Source organism: Pseudorasbora parva, chromosome 6 (genome assembly GCF_024679245.1).
Source record: "Pseudorasbora parva isolate DD20220531a chromosome 6, ASM2467924v1, whole genome shotgun sequence".
NCBI classification, from domain to species: Eukaryota; Metazoa; Chordata; class Actinopteri; order Cypriniformes; family Gobionidae; genus Pseudorasbora; species Pseudorasbora parva.
Genome location: NC_090177.1, coordinates 47,947,038 through 47,967,049, shown reverse-complemented (window position 1 = coordinate 47,967,049; position 20,012 = coordinate 47,947,038). Strand labels below are relative to the sequence as shown.

The 20,012-nt window shown below is 48.8% G+C and overlaps 10 non-coding genes and 1 pseudogene across 10 annotated transcripts; all 11 read left to right on the top strand.

The window, feature by feature from the left end:
• The first annotated feature begins 98 nt into the window (after positions 1-98).
• On the top strand, positions 99-262 carry LOC137079643 (U1 spliceosomal RNA). The gene has a single exon (XR_010905590.1). It is a non-coding gene; the product is annotated as a U1 spliceosomal RNA (small nuclear RNA).
• Positions 263-1,270: 1,008 nt separating this feature from the next.
• On the top strand, positions 1,271-1,461 carry LOC137080062 (U2 spliceosomal RNA). Its single transcript, XR_010905981.1, has one exon. It is a non-coding gene; the product is annotated as a U2 spliceosomal RNA (small nuclear RNA).
• A 466-nt stretch (positions 1,462-1,927) lies between these two features.
• LOC137079642 (U1 spliceosomal RNA) lies at positions 1,928-2,091 on the top strand. Its single transcript, XR_010905589.1, has one exon. It is a non-coding gene; the product is annotated as a U1 spliceosomal RNA (small nuclear RNA).
• A 1,008-nt stretch (positions 2,092-3,099) lies between these two features.
• LOC137079763 (U2 spliceosomal RNA) lies at positions 3,100-3,290 on the top strand. Its single transcript, XR_010905701.1, has one exon. It is a non-coding gene; the product is annotated as a U2 spliceosomal RNA (small nuclear RNA).
• Positions 3,291-3,756: 466 nt separating this feature from the next.
• LOC137079641 (U1 spliceosomal RNA) lies at positions 3,757-3,920 on the top strand. Its single transcript, XR_010905588.1, has one exon. It is a non-coding gene; the product is annotated as a U1 spliceosomal RNA (small nuclear RNA).
• A 1,008-nt stretch (positions 3,921-4,928) lies between these two features.
• On the top strand, positions 4,929-5,119 carry LOC137079761 (U2 spliceosomal RNA). The gene has a single exon (XR_010905699.1). It is a non-coding gene; the product is annotated as a U2 spliceosomal RNA (small nuclear RNA).
• A 466-nt stretch (positions 5,120-5,585) lies between these two features.
• Positions 5,586-5,749, top strand: LOC137079639 (U1 spliceosomal RNA). Its single transcript, XR_010905587.1, has one exon. It is a non-coding gene; the product is annotated as a U1 spliceosomal RNA (small nuclear RNA).
• A 1,008-nt stretch (positions 5,750-6,757) lies between these two features.
• Positions 6,758-6,948, top strand: LOC137079760 (U2 spliceosomal RNA). Its single transcript, XR_010905698.1, has one exon. It is a non-coding gene; the product is annotated as a U2 spliceosomal RNA (small nuclear RNA).
• A 466-nt stretch (positions 6,949-7,414) lies between these two features.
• Positions 7,415-7,578, top strand: LOC137079637 (U1 spliceosomal RNA). Its single transcript, XR_010905585.1, has one exon. It is a non-coding gene; the product is annotated as a U1 spliceosomal RNA (small nuclear RNA).
• A 6,472-nt stretch (positions 7,579-14,050) lies between these two features.
• On the top strand, positions 14,051-14,223 carry LOC137080089 (U2 spliceosomal RNA; annotated as a pseudogene).
• A 466-nt stretch (positions 14,224-14,689) lies between these two features.
• On the top strand, positions 14,690-14,853 carry LOC137079636 (U1 spliceosomal RNA). Its single transcript, XR_010905584.1, has one exon. It is a non-coding gene; the product is annotated as a U1 spliceosomal RNA (small nuclear RNA).
• The last annotated feature ends 5,159 nt before the right edge of the window (positions 14,854-20,012 follow it).

Below are 20,012 nucleotides of genomic sequence, written 5' to 3'. Positions count from 1 at the left end.
GGTGCCCCGTCCTTCCTTTTCTTGGGGGAGGGGAAGGTCACCGTGTTTGAGGATGGCGAAGGGGGATAGGGCGCCTCTGCCTGGAGGCCAGGCAACTCATACTTACCTGGCAGGGGAGACACCATGATCAGGAAGGTGGTTCACCCAGGGCGAGGCTCGGCCATTGCACTCCGGTTGTGCTGACCCCTGCGAATTCCCCAAATGTGGGAATCTCGACTGCGTAATTTATGGTAGTGGGGGACTGCGTTCGCGCTCTCCCCTGTACACACTGGTTAAAAGCAGATAGCGTGGAGGGAAAAAGCGTGCGGTTCTTGACGCTTGTGGCGCCGCCCACTGCCCCAAAGGGTGAAGTTGCACCAGTTTTGTTATGTTTCTGTCTCTTTCTGCTGTGTCAGCCAGTGACCCGGAGAGTTCAGAGAACTGAACTGCGTTTGTTTTCATCGAGGTTGTCGAAACCTGCGACCGGTTTGCCGAATGTGGTTTTTCCCACAAACTTTGATATTCAACGGACGAGTTGATTGACAGCAGTGGTCCCAAAGGCAAAGTTGTTCGGATGGAGGTTTTCTGTCGTATGGTACGACTGTCTCGTGCGCGTGCTGTGAAAAAGCACGCGACATACGTTCGCCTATAGCCGCTCTCATGTTGTTGCTTTTTCATTTTAAAGCGCCACTAGGTGGCCATTCACCGCGTCCTTTCTCGCCTGACCCCAGACTGAGCCCGTGCACGGGTGTACCGGCTTGGGTGAAATTGTCTCGTTCCGTCCAAGAGCTATAGCCGTTCTAGCAGACCCCGCCTCGCCCAGCCCGTAGGTTTCGGCCTGCCGCCGCCAAGCTGAATCGAAATTCCCACTTTTTTTCCGATCTGGACGGACAGTCAGACTCCAGAGAATCTTTCTGCACTGGTTTGGGCCAGATCGGGCAAAAGACCTAGGACTAGTGTGCAAAAGTAGGTTTTTCACAAAATCCCAAATACCCGAAAATTTCGCCAGCGCAACCTTCGAATCCGAGGCATGCGTCTCGCTCGGCTCGAGCCAAGGATTCCGATGATATAAGACACTTGGTTCTGCGGCGTGCGGTTTGGGAGCTACGAGCCATTTCGTGCCGGGCCCATCGGGGGGCCAGCCTTGGTGATGTTGTAGAGCGAGTGGCTAGTACCATCCCTCAAAGTTTCAGGTCTCTACGACGTAAGGCCTTTGCCAACCCTCCCCCCCTCACCGCTTCCCAGATGGGCGTCGCCTTTGCCGGCTCCCCTGCCGCTGCGTCATTGTGTCATCGCTTCTCGGCCTTTTGGCTAAGATCAAGTGTAGTATCTGTTGTTATCAGTTTAATATCTGATACGTCCCCTATCCGGGGACTGCATATTAAATTGATTTTTGGCACATGGAGCCGGAACCGGGGCTTGCTCCGTCCACTCCACGCATCGACCTGGTATTGCAGTGCCTCCAGGAACGGTGTGCTTCCCCTTTTTGGGGACTGCGAATTGTTGTGACTAATAGAAGAACCAACAACACCACTGGAATTTTGTCAGAGAATACAGAAATACGCAGGAAGCGCATACAGAATGACGATGAGGTGACGCAACGATGACCGTGCCACAGAGAAAGCAGCAAGCTGCGGTCATATGAGCATAGGGAAAAAAGAAGAACAAAAGCGTCGGTTGCCGGCCGGCTGACTCATCACCGTCACAGCACGTTTTTTGATGTCCCTCTTATTTGAGAGTCTTTACCAACGAGCTGATGAGTCGAATCAGGGGTTTGTGTTGGATGGATTAGGGACACCTGATTCAAATCAAGGTCACGCACGCACGCACGCAGCAGTCAAGCAATGGAAGGTGCCCCGTCCTTCCTTTTCTTGGGGGAGGGGAAGGTCACCGTGTTTGAGGATGGCGAAGGGGGATAGGGGGCCTCTGCCTGGAGGCCAGGCAACTCATACTTACCTGGCAGGGGAGACACCATGATCAGGAAGGTGGTTCACCCAGGGCGAGGCTCGGCCATTGCACTCCGGTTGTGCTGACCCCTGCGAATTCCCCAAATGTGGGAATCTCGACTGCGTAATTTATGGTAGTGGGGGACTGCGTTCGCGCTCTCCCCTGTACACACTGGTTAAAAGCAGATAGCGTGGAGGGAAAAAGCGTGCGGTTCTTGACGCTTGTGGCGCCGCCCACTGCCCCAAAGGGTGAAGTTGCACCAGTTTTGTTATGTTTCTGTCTCTTTCTGCTGTGTCAGCCAGTGACCCGGAGAGTTCAGAGAACTGAACTGCGTTTGTTTTCATCGAGGTTGTCGAAACCTGCGACCGGTTTGCCGAATGTGGTTTTTCCCACAAACTTTGATATTCAACGGACGAGTTGATTGACAGCAGTGGTCCCAAAGGCAAAGTTGTTCGGATGGAGGTTTTCTGTCGTATGGTACGACTGTCTCGTGCGCGTGCTGTGAAAAAGCACGCGACATACGTTCGCCTATAGCCGCTCTCATGTTGTTGCTTTTTCATTTTAAAGCGCCACTAGGTGGCCATTCACCGCGTCCTTTCTCGCCTGACCCCAGACTGAGCCCGTGCACGGGTGTACCGGCTTGGGTGAAATTGTCTCGTTCCGTCCAAGAGCTATAGCCGTTCTAGCAGACCCCGCCTCGCCCAGCCCGTAGGTTTCGGCCTGCCGCCGCCAAGCTGAATCGAAATTCCCACTTTTTTTCCGATCTGGACGGACAGTCAGACTCCAGAGAATCTTTCTGCACTGGTTTGGGCCAGATCGGGCAAAAGACCTAGGACTAGTGTGCAAAAGTAGGTTTTTCACAAAATCCCAAATACCCGAAAATTTCGCCAGCGCAACCTTCGAATCCGAGGCATGCGTCTCGCTCGGCTCGAGCCAAGGATTCCGATGATATAAGACACTTGGTTCTGCGGCGTGCGGTTTGGGAGCTACGAGCCATTTCGTGCCGGGCCCATCGGGGGGCCAGCCTTGGTGATGTTGTAGAGCGAGTGGCTAGTACCATCCCTCAAAGTTTCAGGTCTCTACGACGTAAGGCCTTTGCCAACCCTCCCCCCCTCACCGCTTCCCAGATGGGCGTCGCCTTTGCCGGCTCCCCTGCCGCTGCGTCATTGTGTCATCGCTTCTCGGCCTTTTGGCTAAGATCAAGTGTAGTATCTGTTCTTATCAGTTTAATATCTGATACGTCCCCTATCCGGGGACTGCATATTAAATTGATTTTTGGCACATGGAGCCGGAACCGGGGCTTGCTCCGTCCACTCCACGCATCGACCTGGTATTGCAGTGCCTCCAGGAACGGTGTGCTTCCCCTTTTTGGGGACTGCGAATTGTTGTGACTAATAGAAGAACCAACAACACCACTGGAATTTTGTCAGAGAATACAGAAATACGCAGGAAGCGCATACAGAATGACGATGAGGTGACGCAACGATGACCGTGCCACAGAGAAAGCAGCAAGCTGCGGTCATATGAGCATAGGGAAAAAAGAAGAACAAAAGCGTCGGTTGCCGGCCGGCTGACTCATCACCGTCACAGCACGTTTTTTGATGTCCCTCTTATTTGAGAGTCTTTACCAACGAGCTGATGAGTCGAATCAGGGGTTTGTGTTGGATGGATTAGGGACACCTGATTCAAATCAAGGTCACGCACGCACGCACGCAGCAGTCAAGCAATGGAAGGTGCCCCGTCCTTCCTTTTCTTGGGGGAGGGGAAGGTCACCGTGTTTGAGGATGGCGAAGGGGGATAGGGGGCCTCTGCCTGGAGGCCAGGCAACTCATACTTACCTGGCAGGGGAGACACCATGATCAGGAAGGTGGTTCACCCAGGGCGAGGCTCGGCCATTGCACTCCGGTTGTGCTGACCCCTGCGAATTCCCCAAATGTGGGAATCTCGACTGCGTAATTTATGGTAGTGGGGGACTGCGTTCGCGCTCTCCCCTGTACACACTGGTTAAAAGCAGATAGCGTGGAGGGAAAAAGCGTGCGGTTCTTGACGCTTGTGGCGCCGCCCACTGCCCCAAAGGGTGAAGTTGCACCAGTTTTGTTATGTTTCTGTCTCTTTCTGCTGTGTCAGCCAGTGACCCGGAGAGTTCAGAGAACTGAACTGCGTTTGTTTTCATCGAGGTTGTCGAAACCTGCGACCGGTTTGCCGAATGTGGTTTTTCCCACAAACTTTGATATTCAACGGACGAGTTGATTGACAGCAGTGGTCCCAAAGGCAAAGTTGTTCGGATGGAGGTTTTCTGTCGTATGGTACGACTGTCTCGTGCGCGTGCTGTGAAAAAGCACGCGACATACGTTCGCCTATAGCCGCTCTCATGTTGTTGCTTTTTCATTTTAAAGCGCCACTAGGTGGCCATTCACCGCGTCCTTTCTCGCCTGACCCCAGACTGAGCCCGTGCACGGGTGTACCGGCTTGGGTGAAATTGTCTCGTTCCGTCCAAGAGCTATAGCCGTTCTAGCAGACCCCGCCTCGCCCAGCCCGTAGGTTTCGGCCTGCCGCCGCCAAGCTGAATCGAAATTCCCACTTTTTTTCCGATCTGGACGGACAGTCAGACTCCAGAGAATCTTTCTGCACTGGTTTGGGCCAGATCGGGCAAAAGACCTAGGACTAGTGTGCAAAAGTAGGTTTTTCACAAAATCCCAAATACCCGAAAATTTCGCCAGCGCAACCTTCGAATCCGAGGCATGCGTCTCGCTCGGCTCGAGCCAAGGATTCCGATGATATAAGACACTTGGTTCTGCGGCGTGCGGTTTGGGAGCTACGAGCCATTTCGTGCCGGGCCCATCGGGGGGCCAGCCTTGGTGATGTTGTAGAGCGAGTGGCTAGTACCATCCCTCAAAGTTTCAGGTCTCTACGACGTAAGGCCTTTGCCAACCCTCCCCCCCTCACCGCTTCCCAGATGGGCGTCGCCTTTGCCGGCTCCCCTGCCGCTGCGTCATTGTGTCATCGCTTCTCGGCCTTTTGGCTAAGATCAAGTGTAGTATCTGTTCTTATCAGTTTAATATCTGATACGTCCCCTATCCGGGGACTGCATATTAAATTGATTTTTGGCACATGGAGCCGGAACCGGGGCTTGCTCCGTCCACTCCACGCATCGACCTGGTATTGCAGTGCCTCCAGGAACGGTGTGCTTCCCCTTTTTGGGGACTGCGAATTGTTGTGGCTAATAGAAGAACCAACAACACCACTGGAATTTTGTCAGAGAATACAGAAATACGCAGGAAGCGCATACAGAATGACGATGAGGTGACGCAACGATGACCGTGCCACAGAGAAAGCAGCAAGCTGCGGTCATATGAGCATAGGGAAAAAAGAAGAACAAAAGCGTCGGTTGCCGGCCGGCTGACTCATCACCGTCACAGCACGTTTTTTGATGTCCCTCTTATTTGAGAGTCTTTACCAACGAGCTGATGAGTCGAATCAGGGGTTTGTGTTGGATGGATTAGGGACACCTGATTCAAATCAAGGTCACGCACGCACGCACGCAGCAGTCAAGCAATGGAAGGTGCCCCGTCCTTCCTTTTCTTGGGGGAGGGGAAGGTCACCGTGTTTGAGGATGGCGAAGGGGGATAGGGCGCCTCTGCCTGGAGGCCAGGCAACTCATACTTACCTGGCAGGGGAGACACCATGATCAGGAAGGTGGTTCACCCAGGGCGAGGCTCGGCCATTGCACTCCGGTTGTGCTGACCCCTGCGAATTCCCCAAATGTGGGAATCTCGACTGCGTAATTTATGGTAGTGGGGGACTGCGTTCGCGCTCTCCCCTGTACACACTGGTTAAAAGCAGATAGCGTGGAGGGAAAAAGCGTGCGGTTCTTGACGCTTGTGGCGCCGCCCACTGCCCCAAAGGGTGAAGTTGCACCAGTTTTGTTATGTTTCTGTCTCTTTCTGCTGTGTCAGCCAGTGACCCGGAGAGTTCAGAGAACTGAACTGCGTTTGTTTTCATCGAGGTTGTCGAAACCTGCGACCGGTTTGCCGAATGTGGTTTTTCCCACAAACTTTGATATTCAACGGACGAGTTGATTGACAGCAGTGGTCCCAAAGGCAAAGTTGTTCGGATGGAGGTTTTCTGTCGTATGGTACGACTGTCTCGTGCGCGTGCTGTGAAAAAGCACGCGACATACGTTCGCCTATAGCCGCTCTCATGTTGTTGCTTTTTCATTTTAAAGCGCCACTAGGTGACCATTCACCGCGTCCTTTCTCGCCTGACCCCAGACTGAGCCCGTGCACGGGTGTACCGGCTTGGGTGAAATTGTCTCGTTCCGTCCAAGAGCTATAGCCGTTCTAGCAGACCCCGCCTCGCCCAGCCCGTAGGTTTCGGCCTGCCGCCGCCAAGCTGAATCGAAATTCCCACTTTTTTTCCGATCTGGACGGACAGTCAGACTCCAGAGAATCTTTCTGCACTGGTTTGGGCCAGATCGGGCAAAAGACCTAGGACTAGTGTGCAAAAGTAGGTTTTTCACAAAATCCCAAATACCCGAAAATTTCGCCAGCGCAACCTTCGAATCCGAGGCATGCGTCTCGCTCGGCTCGAGCCAAGGATTCCGATGATATAAGACACTTGGTTCTGCGGCGTGCGGTTTGGGAGCTACGAGCCATTTCGTGCCGGGCCCATCGGGGGGCCAGCCTTGGTGATGTTGTAGAGCGAGTGGCTAGTACCATCCCTCAAAGTTTCAGGTCTCTACGACGTAAGGCCTTTGCCAACCCTCCCCCCCTCACCGCTTCCCAGATGGGCGTCGCCTTTGCCGGCTCCCCTGCCGCTGCGTCATTGTGTCATCGCTTCTCGGCCTTTTGGCTAAGATCAAGTGTAGTATCTGTTCTTATCAGTTTAATATCTGATACGTCCCCTATCCGGGGACTGCATATTAAATTGATTTTTGGCACATGGAGCCGGAACCGGGGCTTGCTCCGTCCACTCCACGCATCGACCTGGTATTGCAGTGCCTCCAGGAACGGTGTGCTTCCCCTTTTTGGGGACTGCGAATTGTTGTGACTAATAGAAGAACCAACAACACCACTGGAATTTTGTCAGAGAATACAGAAATACGCAGGAAGCGCATACAGAATGACGATGAGGTGACGCAACGATGACCGTGCCACAGAGAAAGCAGCAAGCTGCGGTCATATGAGCATAGGGAAAAAAGAAGAACAAAAGCGTCGGTTGCCGGCCGGCTGACTCATCACCGTCACAGCACGTTTTTTGATGTCCCTCTTATTTGAGAGTCTTTACCAACGAGCTGATGAGTCGAATCAGGGGTTTGTGTTGGATGGATTAGGGACACCTGATTCAAATCAAGGTCACGCACGCACGCACGCAGCAGTCAAGCAATGGAAGGTGCCCCGTCCTTCCTTTTCTTGGGGGAGGGGAAGGTCACCGTGTTTGAGGATGGCGAAGGGGGATAGGGCGCCTCTGCCTGGAGGCCAGGCAACTCATACTTACCTGGCAGGGGAGACACCATGATCAGGAAGGTGGTTCACCCAGGGCGAGGCTCGGCCATTGCACTCCGGTTGTGCTGACCCCTGCGAATTCCCCAAATGTGGGAATCTCGACTGCGTAATTTATGGTAGTGGGGGACTGCGTTCGCGCTCTCCCCTGTACACACTGGTTAAAAGCAGATAGCGTGGAGGGAAAAAGCGTGCGGTTCTTGACGCTTGTGGCGCCGCCCACTGCCCCAAAGGGTGAAGTTGCACCAGTTTTGTTATGTTTCTGTCTCTTTCTGCTGTGTCAGCCAGTGACCCGGAGAGTTCAGAGAACTGAACTGCGTTTGTTTTCATCGAGGTTGTCGAAACCTGCGACCGGTTTGCCGAATGTGGTTTTTCCCACAAACTTTGATATTCAACGGACGAGTTGATTGACAGCAGTGGTCCCAAAGGCAAAGTTGTTCGGATGGAGGTTTTCTGTCGTATGGTACGACTGTCTCGTGCGCGTGCTGTGAAAAAGCACGCGACATACGTTCGCCTATAGCCGCTCTCATGTTGTTGCTTTTTCATTTTAAAGCGCCACTAGGTGGCCATTCACCGCGTCCTTTCTCGCCTGACCCCAGACTGAGCCCGTGCACGGGTGTACCGGCTTGGGTGAAATTGTCTCGTTCCGTCCAAGAGCTATAGCCGTTCTAGCAGACCCCGCCTCGCCCAGCCCGTAGGTTTCGGCCTGCCGCCGCCAAGCTGAATTGAAATTCCCACTTTTTTTCCGATCTGGACGGACAGTCAGACTCCAGAGAATCTTTCTGCACTGGTTTGGGCCAGATCGGGCAAAAGACCTAGGACTAGTGTGCAAAAGTAGGTTTTTCACAAAATCCCAAATACCCGAAAATTTCGCCAGCGCAACCTTCGAATCCGAGGCATGCGTCTCGCTCGGCTCGAGCCAAGGATTCCGATGATATAAGACACTTGGTTCTGCGGCGTGCGGTTTGGGAGCTACGAGCCATTTCGTGCCGGGCCCATCGGGGGGCCAGCCTTGGTGATGTTGTAGAGCGAGTGGCTAGTACCATCCCTCAAAGTTTCAGGTCTCTACGACGTAAGGCCTTTGCCAACCCTCCCCCCCTCACCGCTTCCCAGATGGGCGTCGCCTTTGCCGGCTCCCCTGCCGCTGCGTCATTGTGTCATCGCTTCTCGGCCTTTTGGCTAAGATCAAGTGGTCTGGTCTTACGGTTGAGACAGCGATCGCCTCTTGTGGGACCTTTGTCTCGTGTGTTGCTTGTCACACGGGACATACAGCCTTCAGGAGGTACATTGACAAGCGGCTTTTAATTGACGAATCGTTTCTACGAGGACTCTTCTTGTTTTAAGGTAAGCAGGTTTTAATTAATTTATCTATTTATTGTATTAATTTATTGTTTTAGCCGCCGCTTGCTGGTGGTGCCTCCAACATGTCGGCTGCTCGTGCCGGCGTGAGGAGGCACCACAGCGTGCGTTTTAAATTCAAAGCAAAAGAGGATGGAACTCTCCTGGCGATGTCCAGACTGGATTTCTCCAGGAAGTTCATCCAACAAATTCTTGGTTTTAAGGCTCCGGACATAAACTGCTTGTTGACTCTGCCCCTGAATCATGGCTTTGATGTAAGTTTTGCTTCAGCTTCCTTATTAAATACTTTTTGGTCTCGTTTTGAAATGTGTAAAGCCAATTTTTCCATGTTCACTGTGGAAAAACTGACTGATAATTCACTGAAAGTTGTGATTATCAGGATGTTTAATGAAACAGTAAGTGGAGAGGACATTTCTGTGTGGTTGGCAAGATATTGCTCTATTCGCGGACAACCAGTCAAGGTTTTAGACGAAGACGGTATCTGGAGCTGTGCGTGGAGAGTGCCCATCAAACAATGGGCAGATCCCAACAGCTACCATGGCCTGAGTCAAATTCCTTCAATGATTGTGTTGGGAGAGAATAGAGGCTACATCCATTACCAAGGGATGCCCAAGCTATGCCGCAAGTGTGGCCAACTTGGACATCTCGCCGAGGCATGTCAAGAAGTAGTGTGCAGGAAGTGCAGAGAAATTGGGCACATTTTTGAGGAGTGCAAAAATGGCAGAAAGTGCAACCTTTGTGGAGAATCATCCCATCTCTACAGAGATTGCCCTAAAAGTTTTGCCAACAAATTAAAGAGCAACAAAATGGCCGCCCCACCAAAAGAACAAACGATTGAGGAGGCGGGCCCCGAGGTTTTGGCGGGAAATTCAAATCCTCAGCCAGCCTCGGGGATTGGACAGGAAGGAGAAAGTGGGGCGGCCACAGGGGCGGAGTCAAACATGGCAGTTGATCAGGGGGAGGAAGCCACTCCTCCAAATGAAAATGAAGACAAAATGGAGGACGAAGAGGAGGAAACGGCTTCCTCCCTACAAACAGTTTCGGAGCTAAGTGTGGTGGACAGTGGGAGTGAAACTGATTGTTCTCTCCCAAATGCTCAAGTGCAGAAAAGGTCTGCGAGATCTCCTCTGTTTCTGACAGAGGAGAAAAGGCTGAGGGCAGCGCATCGGCTAGATAGTTCCTCTTCGGAAGATCTAGACCGTATGTGGCCCGCAGAATCTCCAAATGAAGTCTCTTTTCTGCATATTAAGCTAAGAACATCGTCGCCAAAGGAACTGCAAGAGGTTCACTCTGCAGATTCGGAGGCGGCGAGCATTTGCCCTCCTGATCCCAGTTTTTCTGGGGAAAAGGAAAGGCAGGTGCAACAAGAAATAACATGATTTTAATTTGATTTCTGTAGTCTCTTTCTTGTTTTAAATGTCTCACACCCTTTTAACTATACTGCTCATGGCTCTCACTATCTCCACCATAAATGTGAGAAGTGTGAGGAGCAATATACGAGCACAGAGTACTCTATCCTATCTAAAATCTTTTAAGTCAGATGTGTTTTTATTGCAAGAATGTGGTCTGCCCTTTTTAACAAATTACAAGAAGTGGGAGGAGCTTTGGACCCCAGGACGTTCCATATGGAGTGGGTCCAATTTTAACAAAAATGATGGTGTTGCTATTTTAATCAAAAATCCTAATATTCTGGTGAAGGGCTGCACCGTGGTGAGGGATGGGCGGGCAATTTTAACAAATCTGACCTTTTTAGATAGGGATTTCAAGGTTTTAAATGTGTATGGTTTTACTGAAAAAAATGAGAGGTATGAGCTTTTAGAAGATTTGCAGCCTCACATGCTAGGGAGGGACCCCCTAATAGTAGCTGGGGATTTTAATTGTGTTTTAAATCAGAAAGATAGGAAAAGGGTAGGGGATGATTTTAAAGTAGATAAAACTTCGGTTTTATTAAAAAAAATAGTTAATGATTTTAAACTAACTGACTGTTTTAAGGAGATGCATCCAAGAGAGGAGGGCTTCACCTGGGTCAGTGGTGATGGTGCTAGAGCCTCTCGTATTGATTTTGTTTTTACTCGCAATTGTCCACCAATGGATGCTACATTGACTCCCTTGCACTTTTCAGATCACGCTATGCTTTCGTGCACCCTTTCACTTCCCACAGACTTGATGGTAGGGAGGGGAATATGGAAGCTGAACTGCTCCCTGTTGCAAGATGAGACCATTGTCAAAGAATACAGGGAGCAGTTCAGCCAATGGCAGACTTTACAAGACTTTTTTGACTCACGAGCACAGTGGTGGGAAATGGTGAAGGGTAGGACAAGACTTTTTTTTAGACAGAAGGGGAAAAAAAGAAAGAAAAAGAAACAAGACGCATAGTGGGGCTGCAAAAGAGACTACAGAGATATTTTAATCTTTTAAATAGTGGAATCGATTTTAGTGAAGAAATAAAAGCGGTCAAAAATGAAATGTCTGTTTTAGAAAAGGAAAGGAATAAGGGAGTGATTTTAAGAAGTAAAGAGAGAGAACTGGAAGAAGGGAAAAAGTGTACACGTTACTTTTTTAAAAAAGTTATAGCAAAGGGAGGAACCATGACAAAATTAAAAACAAAAGGAGGGGAGGTTAAAAACACAAAAGAAATTGGAAGAGTGGTGGAAAATTTTTATGGGAGCCTATATGAGGAAAAGAAAGTGCAAGCTGCAATCATGGATGAAGTTTTAAGTACCCTGGAAAATAAGATAAATGAAAATGCTGACTTTTTAACTATAGATTTTAATGTCCTAGAAATGACGAAAGTTTTAAAGAGTTTTAAGAAGGGGAAGTCCCCAGGAATTGATGGACTTCCCGTAGAATTTTATGACAAATTTTGGGACATTTTAGTGCACGAACTGTTGACGGTTTTTAAAGAATTTGATAGACACGACAGACTCCCGGACAGTTTTAGAACAGGGATAGTGACACTCTTACATAAAATAGACGACAAGACAGACTTAAAAAATTGGCGACCGATCACTCTTTTTAGTAAATTATTATCTGGACGGATGTCGCAAGTTTTAGAGGACGTGATCCACCCGGATCAAGCTTGTGCGGTGCCCGGGAGAAAGATCACGGACAGCCTGATATTGATTAGAGATGCTATCTGTTTTGCGAGAGACAGAAATATTCGGCTAGTAGTCCTAAATCTAGATTTTGAAAAAGCCTTTGATCGGGTCTCGCACCAATACCTTTTTAAGGTATTGCAAAAAATGGGGTTCCCTGGGAGGTTTTTAGCATGGGTGGGACTGCTATACAGAGATATATCCAGCAGAATTATGGTAAATGGGAACTTGACAAAAGCGATAAATGTTCGCAGTGGCGTTCGTCAAGGGTGTCCGTTATCCCCACTCTTGTATGTGGCCTGTATTGAGCCATTGGCACAACTCTTGAGAAGGGATAAATGGATCAATGGACTGGACATACCTGGGACTGGAGGACTGACAGCGACCTGTGTTTTATATATGGACGACGTAACCCTTTTAGCTACTGACGTTTTATCTGTACGAAGAGCAATGGACTTGACTGACTGGTACGGTCGGGCCTCGGGCGCCAGACTAAACAGGAATAAGTCCGAGGCCCAGCTCTTCGGGCCGTGGGGGGACGTAGACATAGGAAGACTGGACGTAAATTTTAAACAAACTGATATTAAGGTTTTAGGTATTAAATTTGACAAAGAGGGAGGTGGACAGAACAATTGGGCTGACGCATTAGGGAAAGTCAGGAAAAGATTGGGGTTTTGGGGACTGAGGACTTTGACACTTGAAGGCAAGGTTTTAATATATAAAGCAGTGATCTTACCTTTGTTCTTATTGTTGTGTTCGGTTTTTATTCCCCCCAGATCTTTTATTTTAGGTGTGGAGAGGGCGGTCTTTTATTTCTTCTGGGGGTCCAAATGGGAGAGACTTAAAAGAGAGGTGGTAAAGAAGAGAAAAGAGAATGGTGGGAAGGGCCTCCCAGACCCCCACCTGTTTTTAACCAGCCGTTTTACCGCACTGCACATCAAATATGCTTTGACCCCATCCAGAGAAAACAAGACAGCAGCCATGGCTCGATTCTGGATGGGGTCCTATTTAAGAACTTTAAAGATTTTAGCAGTTGATTTAAAAACCCCAGTGTCTTTTAATCTCCCGAAACATTACTGTTTTATCAAGACATTTTTAAAGAAACACTTTTTAGAAACAGAAGATGTGACGATTTTAACTAACCATAAGTCTCTTATCTCTCTTGTGCAGGATCGAGAAAAGGTGAGCCCAGTTCCAGGCCTCACGCCAAGTGAGGCCAAAGAAGTTTGGAGGAACGTTGCCCACCCAGCTCTCCAGAACAGGCTTAAGGACTTGGCGTGGATGGTGGCTCATGAGATCCTCCCGGTCAGGGCGGTTATGCACTCCAGAGGCATGGCCAAAAATCCCACCTGCCCACGGTCCGGGTGTAAATCCCCGGAGACCGTCTACCATCTGCTCTGGGAGTGCGGTGCTGCGCGGGACCTGTGGGCCAGGGCCGGCCCCCTGTTTTTCCCGTGCCTGCCAGCGGGTGGGGCCCAGGTGGATTACAAGCTCGCCATCCTAGGGGTGGGTCAGGGCCTAAAAGCCCTAACAACACAAGAATTTGCATCGCTCTGGCTCACCCTTAACCTGATAAAGGATGCCATCTGGGTCACCAGAAACCTGCTGGTGGGGAAACGCGTGACGGTCCCCCTCCACGCGAGCGAGCAGAGGATAAGATCAGCGCTGCAGGGTGGGCCGCACGTCGTTATTCGGATGGGGGGGCCGAGGCCACACGAGAAGGTCCCGGCCACCACCGACCTTGGCCGCCCGTAGATGCACCCTCACCACTCTGGCTACGGGAACAGCGGGCCAGCGGGCCGGAGGAGAGGGGATCTCCGCTGGGCTCTGGAAGCGAGGAGTCTTGAGCCTGTTCTGGAGAACTGGAGTGAATGGACATGTTTTTTAGGGGCTCACCCTCGATCCTTTACAAGAGATGAAGTTTTAATTGTCACGTTTTAGTCTGTTTTATCATGAATATATTTATTGTTTTCATTCATTTTATCCCTCTTTTAACACCACACTGACATACATGGACTTTTACACAACACATCAACTGATTTTAACAAAATATTGTCTTGTGTTTTAATCGGTGTAACTATGTATTTTTATTTTTTAAAACAAGAAAAAAAGAAATGTGTGGCATAAATATGAAAATGAATTGAAATCAATATGAAAAAATGTAACAATAAAACTTTTCGAAAGAAAAATCTGTTCTTATCAGTTTAATATCTGATACGTCCCCTATCCGGGGACTGCATATTAAATTGATTTTTGGCACATGGAGCCGGAACCGGGGCTTGCTCCGTCCACTCCACGCATCGACCTGGTATTGCAGTGCCTCCAGGAACGGTGTGCTTCCCCTTTTTGGGGACTGCGAATTGTTGTGACTAATAGAAGAACCAACAACACCACTGGAATTTTGTCAGAGAATACAGAAATACGCAGGAAGCGCATACAGAATGACGATGAGGTGACGCAACGATGACCGTGCCACAGAGAAAGCAGCAAGCTGCGGTCATATGAGCATAGGGAAAAAAGAAGAACAAAAGCGTCGGTTGCCGGCCGGCTGACTCATCACCGTCACAGCACGTTTTTTGATGTCCCTCTTATTTGAGAGTCTTTACCAACGAGCTGATGAGTCGAATCAGGGGTTTGTGTTGGATGGATTAGGGACACCTGATTCAAATCAAGGTCACGCACGCACGCACGCAGCAGTCAAGCAATGGAAGGTGCCCCGTCCTTCCTTTTCTTGGGGGAGGGGAAGGTCACCGTGTTTGAGGATGGCGAAGGGGGATAGGGCGCCTCTGCCTGGAGGCCAGGCAACTCATACTTACCTGGCAGGGGAGACACCATGATCAGGAAGGTGGTTCACCCAGGGCGAGGCTCGGCCATTGCACTCCGGTTGTGCTGACCCCTGCGAATTCCCCAAATGTGGGAATCTCGACTGCGTAATTTATGGTAGTGGGGGACTGCGTTCGCGCTCTCCCCTGTACACACTGGTTAAAAGCAGATAGCGTGGAGGGAAAAAGCGTGCGGTTCTTGACGCTTGTGGCGCCGCCCACTGCCCCAAAGGGTGAAGTTGCACCAGTTTTGTTATGTTTCTGTCTCTTTCTGCTGTGTCAGCCAGTGACCCGGAGAGTTCAGAGAACTGAACTGCGTTTGTTTTCATCGAGGTTGTCGAAACCTGCGACCGGTTTGCCGAATGTGGTTTTTCCCACAAACTTTGATATTCAACGGACGAGTTGATTGACAGCAGTGGTCCCAAAGGCAAAGTTGTTCGGATGGAGGTTTTCTGTCGTATGGTACGACTGTCTCGTGCGCGTGCTGTGAAAAAGCACGCGACATACGTTCGCCTATAGCCGCTCTCATGTTGTTGCTTTTTCATTTTAAAGCGCCACTAGGTGGCCATTCACCGCGTCCTTTCTCGCCTGACCCCAGACTGAGCCCGTGCACGGGTGTACCGGCTTGGGTGAAATTGTCTCGTTCCGTCCAAGAGCTATAGCCGTTCTAGCAGACCCCGCCTCGCCCAGCCCGTAGGTTTCGGCCTGCCGCCGCCAAGCTGAATCGAAATTCCCACTTTTTTTCCGATCTGGACGGACAGTCAGACTCCAGAGAATCTTTCTGCACTGGTTTGGGCCAGATCGGGCAAAAGACCTAGGACTAGTGTGCAAAAGTAGGTTTTTCACAAAATCCCAAATACCCGAAAATTTCGCCAGCGCAACCTTCGAATCCGAGGCATGCGTCTCGCTCGGCTCGAGCCAAGGATTCCGATGATATAAGACACTTGGTTCTGCGGCGTGCGGTTTGGGAGCTACGAGCCATTTCGTGCCGGGCCCATCGGGGGGCCAGCCTTGGTGATGTTGTAGAGCGAGTGGCTAGTACCATCCCTCAAAGTTTCAGGTCTCTACGACGTAAGGCCTTTGCCAACCCTCCCCCCCTCACCGCTTCCCAGATGGGCGTCGCCTTTGCCGGCTCCCCTGCCGCTGCGTCATTGTGTCATCGCTTCTCGGCCTTTTGGCTAAGATCAAGTGGTCTGGTCTTACGGTTGAGACAGCGATCGCCTCTTGTGGGACCTTTGTCTCGTGTGTTGCTTGTCACACGGGACATACAGCCTTCAGGAGGTACATTGACAAGCGGCTTTTAATTGACGAATCGTTTCTACGAGGACTCTTCTTGTTTTAAGGTAAGCAGGTTTTAATTAATTTATCTATTTATTGTATTAATTTATTGTTTTAGCCGCCGCTTGCTGGTGGTGCCTCCAACATGTCGGCTGCTCGTGCCGGCGTGAGGAGGCACCACAGCGTGCGTTTTAAATTCAAAGCAAAAGAGGATGGAACTCTCCTGGCGATGTCCAGACTGGATTTCTCCAGGAAGTTCATCCAACAAATTCTTGGTTTTAAGGCTCCGGACATAAACTGCTTGTTGACTCTGCCCCTGAATCATGGCTTTGATGTAAGTTTTGCTTCAGCTTCCTTATTAAATACTTTTTGGTCTCGTTTTGAAATGTGTAAAGCCAATTTTTCCTTGTTCACTGTGGAAAAACTGACTGATAATTCACTGAAAGTTGTGATTATCAGGATGTTTAATGAAACAGTAAGTGGAGAGGACATTTCTGTGTGGTTGGCAAGATATTGCTCTATTCGCGGACAACCAGTCAAGGTTTTAGACGAAGACGGTATCTGGAGCTGTGCGTGGAGAGTGCCCATCAAACAATGGGCAGATCCCAACAGCTACCATGGCCTGAGTCAAATTCCTTCAATGATTGTGTTGGGAGAGAATAGAGGCTACATCCATTACCAAGGGATGCCCAAGCTATGCCACAAGTGTGGCCAACTTGGACATCTCGCCGAGGCATGTCAAGAAGTAGTGTGCAGGAAGTGCAGAGAAATTGGGCACATTTTTGAGGAGTGCAAAAATGGCAGAAAGTGCAACCTTTGTGGAGAATCATCCCATCTCTACAGAGATTGCCCTAAAAGTTTTGCCAACAAATTAAAGAGCAACAAAATGGCCGCCCCACCAAAAGAACAAACGATTGAGGAGGCGGGCCCCGAGGTTTTGGCGGGAAATTCAAATCCTCAGCCAGCCTCGGGGATTGGACAGGAAGGAGAAAGTGGGGCGGCCACAGGGGCGGAGTCAAACATGGCAGTTGATCAGGGGGAGGAAGCCACTCCTCCAAATGAAAATGAAGACAAAATGGAGGACGAAGAGGAGGAAACGGCTTCCTCCCTACAAACAGTTTCGGAGCTAAGTGTGGTGGACAGTGGGAGTGAAACTGATTGTTCTCTCCCAAATGCTCAAGTGCAGAAAAGGTCTGCGAGATCTCCTCTGTTTCTGACAGAGGAGAAAAGGCTGAGGGCAGCGCATCGGCTAGATAGTTCCTCTTCGGAAGATCTAGACCGTATGTGGCCCGCAGAATCTCCAAATGAAGTCTCTTTTCTGCATATTAAGCTAAGAACATCGTCGCCAAAGGAACTGCAAGAGGTTCACTCTGCAGATTCGGAGGCGGCGAGCATTTGCCCTCCTGATCCCAGTTTTTCTGGGGAAAAGGAAAGGCAGGTGCAACAAGAAATAACATGATTTTAATTTGATTTCTGTAGTCTCTTTCTTGTTTTAAATGTCTCACACCCTTTTAACTATACTGCTCATGGCTCTCACTATCTCCACCATAAATGTGAGAAGTGTGAGGAGCAATATACGAGCACAGAGTACTCTATCCTATCTAAAATCTTTTAAGTCAGATGTGTTTTTATTGCAAGAATGTGGTCTGCCCTTTTTAACAAATTACAAGAAGTGGGAGGAGCTTTGGACCCCAGGACGTTCCATATGGAGTGGGTCCAATTTTAACAAAAATGATGGTGTTGCTATTTTAATCAAAAATCCTAATATTCTGGTGAAGGGCTGCACCGTGGTGAGGGATGGGCGGGCAATTTTAACAAATCTGACCTTTTTAGATAGGGATTTCAAGGTTTTAAATGTGTATGGTTTTACTGAAAAAAATGAGAGGTATGAGCTTTTAGAAGATTTGCAGCCTCACATGCTAGGGAGGGACCCCCTAATAGTAGCTGGGGATTTTAATTGTGTTTTAAATCAGAAAGATAGGAAAAGGGTAGGGGATGATTTTAAAGTAGATAAAACTTCGGTTTTATTAAAAAAAATAGTTAATGATTTTAAACTAACTGACTGTTTTAAGGAGATGCATCCAAGAGAGGAGGGCTTCACCTGGGTCAGTGGTGATGGTGCTAGAGCCTCTCGTATTGATTTTGTTTTTACTCGCAATTGTCCACCAATGGATGCTACATTGACTCCCTTGCACTTTTCAGATCACGCTATGCTTTCGTGCACCCTTTCACTTCCCACAGACTTGACGGTAGGGAGGGGAATATGGAAGCTGAACTGCTCCCTGTTGCAAGATGAGACCATTGTCAAAGAATACAGGGAGCAGTTCAGCCAATGGCAGACTTTACAAGACTTTTTTGACTCACGAGCACAGTGGTGGGAAATGGTGAAGGGTAGGACAAGACTTTTTTTTAGACAGAAGGGGAAAAAAAAGAAAGAAAAAGAAACAAGACGCATAGTGGGGCTGCAAAAGAGACTACAGAGATATTTTAATCTTTTAAATAGTGGAATCGATTTTAGTGAAGAAATAAAAGCGGTCAAAAATGAAATGTCTGTTTTAGAAAAGGAAAGGAATAAGGGAGTGATTTTAAGAAGTAAAGAGAGAGAACTGGAAGAAGGGGAAAAGTGTACACGTTACTTTTTTAAAAAAGTTATAGCAAAGGGAGGAACCATGACAAAATTAAAAACAAAAGGAGGGGAGGTTAAAAACACAAAAGAAATTGGAAGAGTGGTGGAAAATTTTTATGGGAGCCTATATGAGGAAAAGAAAGTGCAAGCTGCAATCATGGATGAAGTTTTAAGTACCCTGGAAAATAAGATAAATGAAAATGCTGACTTTTTAACTATAGATTTTAATGTCCTAGAAATGACGAAAGTTTTAAAGAGTTTTAAGAAGGGGAAGTCCCCAGGAATTGATGGACTTCCCGTAGAATTTTATGACAAATTTTGGGACATTTTAGTGCACGAACTGTTGACGGTTTTTAAAGAATTTGATAGACACGACAGACTCCCGGACAGTTTTAGAACAGGGATAGTGACACTCTTACATAAAATAGACGACAAGACAGACTTAAAAAATTGGCGACCGATCACTCTTTTTAGTAAATTATTATCTGGACGGATGTCGCAAGTTTTAGAGGACGTGATCCACCCGGATCAAGCTTGTGCGGTGCCCGGGAGAAAGATCACGGACAGCCTGATATTGATTAGAGATGCTATCTGTTTTGCGAGAGACAGAAATATTCGGCTAGTAGTCCTAAATCTAGATTTTGAAAAAGCCTTTGATCGGGTCTCGCACCAATACCTTTTTAAGGTATTGCAAAAAATGGGGTTCCCTGGGAGGTTTTTAGCATGGGTGGGACTGCTATACAGAGATATATCCAGCAGAATTATGGTAAATGGGAACTTGACAAAAGCGATAAATGTTCGCAGTGGCGTTCGTCAAGGGTGTCCGTTATCCCCACTCTTGTATGTGGCCTGTATTGAGCCATTGGCACAACTCTTGAGAAGGGATAAATGGATCAATGGACTGGACATACCTGGGACTGGAGGACTGACAGCGACCTGTGTTTTATATATGGACGACGTAACCCTTTTAGCTACTGACGTTTTATCTGTACGAAGAGCAATGGACTTGACTGACTGGTACGGTCGGGCCTCGGGCGCCAGACTAAACAGGAATAAGTCCGAGGCCCAGCTCTTCGGGCCGTGGGGGGACGTAGACATAGGAAGACTGGACGTAAATTTTAAACAAACTGATATTAAGGTTTTAGGTATTAAATTTGACAAAGAGGGAGGTGGACAGAACAATTGGGCTGACGCATTAGGGAAAGTCAGGAAAAGATTGGGGTTTTGGGGACTGAGGACTTTGACACTTGAAGGCAAGGTTTTAATATATAAAGCAGTGATCTTACCTTTGTTCTTATTGTTGTGTTCGGTTTTTATTCCCCCCAGATCTTTTATTTTAGGTGTGGAGAGGGCGGTCTTTTATTTCTTCTGGGGGTCCAAATGGGAGAGACTTAAAAGAGAGGTG